Raw genomic sequence first — 6,412 nt, 5'->3', positions numbered from 1 at the left:
GCTTAGCAAACGTTAGTTTGGCTGCTTTTCCCCTAAAATCTATTTAGATCTTTGCCTAGAATAAGGTATCTTTCATTTTTTTTTTTTTAGCATAGAAAGCGAGTTTCCTCTGCCTAAATGATGATTTGCGAGTATTTTTGCATAGGAAGTCTGGTGGGTTAGTTTGTGAGTAATTTTTTTTATTGTGTGTTTTAGTTTTTTGCCTATGAGATTAAGTTCGGGAGGAATTTTTTGTTACCTTGAAAAGGTTTTAGCTTGGGGTGGGTTTTTCCTTCGCCAAGGAAGTGTCGATTCAGTAAAGGTTTTTGCCCTAACTGTCAGATTAAAAAGTTTATGGTGTACCTAGAAAATCAGTCTGCGAAGGAAATTTTTGCATGGAAAAGCTGCTGGTTCAGCGGCATCTTCCCCAGTGAGTTGTTCTGCAGTTTTTGCCAAATATTAAACTGTGAGGCAGTTTTGTATTGAAAATTGAAAGCAAAGTCTTGAGGTATAACGTCAAAATTAAAACATTAAACTTTCCGGGAGAAATTTTCTCCTAAACGGCACTCTCTGGTCATGAAATTATTGTGATAGCTTTGCTCTTATGGTTAATATGAGAAAGGATTATTTGTAGTCCCGTGGCTGTTTTCGTGATCAGTACCTGCAGATTTTGGTGCCTCGTTACCTTGCCGAAGTAACATAAGCAATTTCCGCTAATTTGTAGCCCTGTTCAAGTAACCTGGTCTAGTAGTCAATATGATAAACAATATCACTTAAGTGATGGCCTGGTCTAGTGAAGTTTTTTTTTTTTTTTTTTTTTTTTTTTTTAAGTTTTACGGTCCTGTTTTAATAAGTAAGACGAACAGAAATTTCAGAGTTGTATCTGCTGAGCAATATAAAACAGTAGGTACTTCTTATAGTGTAGGAGATCTGCTCAGATGAGCAATTCAAAGAGGAACTTTTAGTCCTGTAAAAACTAGTATAGGTTGAAAATTTGAGGGGGTATCGCAACCAAAAAATCACACCACAAGAAATGTCCTTATCAGCTGCTGGACATTTCTCTCTAATTGGCCTGGCAATGGAATGATTTTTTTTGTCAGACTAATCTCACACAACGTATAAATTGGCCTGGTGGTCCGCGTGTACGGTGAAGGCTGACGTTAGTCCGACTTGCTGTCCTGCTGGGGGGAGGAAGAACTCTGGGCAGGAGGACATTAGCTTTGCACGTCCTCTGACCATTTACCTGACTCAATCACTTACATTGAATGGTGTTAGCCTATGAGACGAAGTGGTTTGTTTTGGGTTGGGGGGAGTGCCTCAAGGCACACTTGTTCCACTGAAGGGGTTTGGGTCACTTGTTTGTCTGCCTTTGGAGAGTTTGTATGTGTCATGGCGTAATTAACTGCTTTTGCTCTACAAAGGCTGGAGGATGACTTCTGATGTTAACTAAAATAAAGCTAAATTAATTTTGTTTGATTTTCTTGAATTCCCATAGACCAATAGGTCCAGAAAGACATCTGAGAAGAATACAAATGAATGTACTTCTTAAATAATCTTGTAGACAGAATTAAGCACTTAACATGCAAATTTAAAATTTAATAACTCGTGTCAAAGATAAAGTTATAATATACCGCAAAAGGTTTAAAGTAAACTCCAATTTTGCAAGGATATTCCTTAATATAAAATTTAGTAGCAAAAATGTTTGCTATGTGAAGTTTCATAATATCTATCAAATAAAAATCTGGTTAAGAAAATGCTAATTTTTAATGGTAAAACTTACGGTGTGTTCGCAAGCTGTAATCTAAGGCATTGCTTTCGTCCCCAATTTAATAATGAAAAAATCAGTCCAGAAAAGTGGTTTGAAGGAACAAATTCTAATGATTAAACTTATATTAGAGAAAATGGTAAATTTCAGTTTTAAGTTCAGTTGAATGAGACCGTTCATCTTGAAGGAGAAATAAAAGAATTTGGCCCACCCAGTTTATTTCTACTATCTGAGGGAGTCTGTCACATTTGCTTATTTTCTAACGTTCTATATTTCTGGGAAATGCTGGAAATGCCAGGGAACATGGCTGTAAGAAGCAGTTAACTGTACTAAATTATTTCACTCACTCGTCTACGTTGAGAAAATATAACCAGCTCTCCATATAACAGCCCTGAAAAACAATGAAATGAGAATCATCCATCGAGTAATATTTATGAGCCAGTTATAGCTTAGAGCTAAAAGCACAGAATTATGTCGGCCACAAAGTCAATAGTATTGTACAGTGGTTAACACGGTCGAGAATAAATTCATCGCAGGCTGTTGAGTCTTTTGCTTGTTATCAGTCAGTTTTAGGAATACAAGACCCATTTTCTGTAACAAGACGTAAAAGAAATTCTTCGAACGCAGAATATCGAAATGTATGTTTACAGCCGTAGATATTTTTAGAGTCATGAAAGAACTGGACTTAGGATTTTTTTTTTTTTTCATCATGCATCTAGAACGAAATTCTGGAGGTAAAATCTAAGGGGGTTGCACTAGATTCTATTCATGTTACGCAAGCTTCTGCCTTAGTACGAAATACCAATCATAAGAGTGAGCGTAATCCTGGTCTTCCCCGAGTGGTGACAATAACCCCAAGCCTACTTGGACTCCTTGTGTGAAACAGTTTTCTTTTACATCTAGACGTACAGCATACGAAGAAGTGACGTGAAAAAGAAAATGGGAATAGGTCTAGGAAAGCACGAGGGAGGTAGGGGCCTCCCCTCCATCTGGGTAATTATCGTTGTCAGCTTCGAAAACAGCTCTGATTTGGTCTCTTTGGCTGATAACTGACTGGTTTTACCACTCCTGCTGGGGACAACGCCCCTCAAGGGTCATTGCAGTGCTGGCTTCAAGGAGCGCAAAAAAAAAAAAAAAAAAAAAAAACGTTTTTTTTCTGTATTGTTCCGAGGAACCACCCCAAAACTTCAAAAATGTATTTTATTGGATTTAAATAAATGAGGAAACGGTTATTTGTCGTTTATTTTTTTATTTTTTCACCATATATATTACAATAACACAAACCATGATTTTTACACATATGACAAAACACTATCATTAGTACAGAGATTTACTGGCTTTTTTCTTTCCTTTTTTTGCAATCTACTCTATACAGTAAATAGGTTGATTATATTGAACACAAAATCCTAGAACATATAATGAAAGTCATAAGCGATAAACATTGCCTGGATCTTGATTTTTCTACCACCATTTCAAGAAAGGTTTTTTTTCTCAAAATTAACAAGAGAGAGAGAGGATTTTCATGAACAGATGAGGTACACTGAACAATACAATGGCGAATTTTTTCTTTCCAAAAAGGACAAACCACCAAGCTTCACAAATAATACTCCCGATTTCCAAACTGACTCAAGATTAACAGAAAAATCCTCACTACAGAAGCCAACATTTCTTGCTAGCGAATGACCTTTCAAACTGAGTCCAGTGATGGAAATATTAAATTTAGTACTTTGCAAAGAACGGTGTTCACTTATAAAAGAACTGGGGCCTTACACGAAACTGATGTCAACAACATGATTACTTAAAAAGCGCAATTTGCCAACACCCTGTTTCCCTATCCACATGCACCTCACCTTAAGCTTCTGATGGATAAATAATGGTGTTTAAACGATGCAAGTCTGAAAGGTAGCATTCTAATATTGCAATTGCAACTTCCAAAAGAACAGAAACTAGACTAGGAAGAGATAAAGATGATATTCAGTCAACAATAAACCCCGAAACAGCCATACAGGTTCAAGTAGGGAGACGTCTGATGGATGACTGGGGCAAAAAGACGAGGCAGAGTTAGGTCTTCCAATGGTTCCACCATCATAGTCTAAACTAATGATTTTCAAACTCATCGTAGGTGTGGCTTCTGACTCAATAACTAACCTGTAGGAGAATGACTGAATGAGTATAGCTCTGGAAAGAAAGTGGTGAAAATACAGATCACATCTAGAAGATACAGTCAAGATGATGGTTTAAGTAAGGATGATACTGCCAATCATCCTCACCAACTACTCCTGCCTTGACACTTTTCCATACTACTAAGTCTGGAGTAGACAAAAGTATCCAGACCTGCCCTAACTTCCTTGACCTAATCCAGGGTTATGGAAACTGTCAGAAACCAGAACAGCTAATGGCACTGCAAAGCTGTTTCTCATCTTAGTATATAAGCCTTGGCAAAAAGGCCAGACAGCATTAAGCCCTGGGATGGGTAATTGCAAAGTGGACTTATACCTCAGCAAATTGGGGGCCAAAAAGCCCAGAAAGTCGAGGTGCTTACTAAATGTCTTCCCATTTAAGACTTAAAAGGGCTACTGATGGCTTAGTGAGGTACTGCTCAAGGTGTCGATCTCTCTTGCAGATCATACTGAAAAATTTAAGCTCTTTATAAAAGGTTTAAAGCTTTAGAGGAGTGGCTAGTTTCCTACTTGGAGCTCAAAATGTCAAAGAGAAGGAAGATTACAAGAGTAGCTCCTTGACCAGGTTTGACAAGTTCGTTCACGAGATCAAAATAATGATAGTCTAGACAACTATACATACATCAAGTTCAAGGAAATATACTCCTCCCCCCCTTTTTCTCTCTACTGTTGGTGCAATCAGAAATGGAGATAAGTGTTTGAAACACCCAAAACTTATTCAAGAAAGATTGGAGGATGAGAAAAGACAAGAGTGCAGTACACTGGCAACACTGAACTTGACTATTTTATGCGGTACACTGAATGACTTCTTTGTTTTCCACAGCCAGACTTCTTGAAGAGTATGCAGGGTCATGGTTCATTGTGAATGCAATGGTCCGGCAATTTCATGACCAATGGGAAAGACAAGTGTTACTCCTAGTACAAACCCGACACTATACAGACAATTTCTATATTCAACAGAGATATCTGTGCTTGCCATGTTAAACAATGATAAGCGAGTGCTTGATGGCCACTGTATTGTCCATTGCCTACTGAATATTCTTTATAGAACAAGTTACAAGGCCATCGGTTTGGAAGACAAGTTTAGGGAGAACAAAAACTTTCATGTGTTCTAGAGGATAAGAGAACAAATGAAAAAATGGCCATTCAAAACATTGTGACATCCCTCTTCAACTTCATGGGAAACAAATTCTACAGCCCAAACCATAATGGAACAGATGAAAAGTAGTATTTACCTACCTTCAAAATGGACAAGTGAACTGGAAGACGATGAAAAACAGAGTAGTACAAACTTTTCTACTGATGGACAGATTATACTAAGTATCACATAAAACAGCACTTCAGGAAAAATTGGACATATTTGTAATGAAGCTAATGGCAAATGTCACAAACAGAAATAAAACATGGGAAAGAAGTAAAAGGCCAGAAATATTATACAGTTTTAAAGCTATAAAGGAACAACAAGAAACTCGAGAACACATGTCTGACAATAACCTCTCAGCTCTATATAAAGTAACTACCTCCTTCCCCACAGAAACACTGTCAATTGACATTTTGTCACTGCATACATACTGTTATTAGTTGGTTGAAATTCAACTCAATAAAAAAAATGTCCACTTGATGATCCTTGAGACTGATGAGCAAATTAGATGAGCAAACTGGGAGGAGAAAAGAACTTACAGGCCTAATATGCATGAGAGAATGCATGGAATGAGCAAGTGACAGGGAGACAGGGAACTCCCACCAGCAGAGGAAATCCCATCCTTAGCTAAACATTGATTGCTCTGTGCTAGTTCTACCACCTGTTTCAAGTATGAGGCATTGCTTAAGTGAAAATGAAGAGAGGTGCTTAAAAGGACCTAGCTATCATTCCAGGAGACACCTTTTGCAAAACTTAACAACAAAAATGCATAACTTTTCTAAATCAGTATTCTAATCTGCAATCTTGCAATGGCAGGTCGTATTGGTTCTCTTCACACCTTTTGATGGTGTCAGTTCCGTATCTTGAATGCCGACAACATACACCTGAAATACATACATAATTCAGTACAAAAAACAAATCTGTCATCTTAACACTTCACATGCTACCTTTTTTTTCTAAAAGTTACAGGCTATTCATTTTCAAGGCAATACAGTTATGTTGTTGACAGTATACTGAGGGAAAAAGAATAATAATAAAAGGACTAATAACAACACTTCAACTGTCAGACTGGAGTTGATATAGATTTGGCTCTCATACTCTTGCAAACACACCTTTCATCACAAAACTTTCTATTAAATCTGCACTTCAAGACCATATTAAAAAGATTTTTGCAGTATTAGCCATTTAGGCAAAAGTTTGTACTTCTACCAGCGAGCAGCCCATTTGCTCTCATTTCTCTCTGGCTGTTTTTTGACACTTTTCCTATATACTTTTATTTCTTTTCAGTTATATTCATTCATTTCATCTTAGATTATTTTTACTTTCTTGCAAATCCAACCAAGGAAT

This window comes from Macrobrachium nipponense, chromosome 10 (genome assembly GCF_015104395.2).
Source record: "Macrobrachium nipponense isolate FS-2020 chromosome 10, ASM1510439v2, whole genome shotgun sequence".
Classification (NCBI taxonomy): Eukaryota; Metazoa; Arthropoda; class Malacostraca; order Decapoda; family Palaemonidae; genus Macrobrachium; species Macrobrachium nipponense.
Note: the sequence above shows the minus strand (reverse complement) of the source record.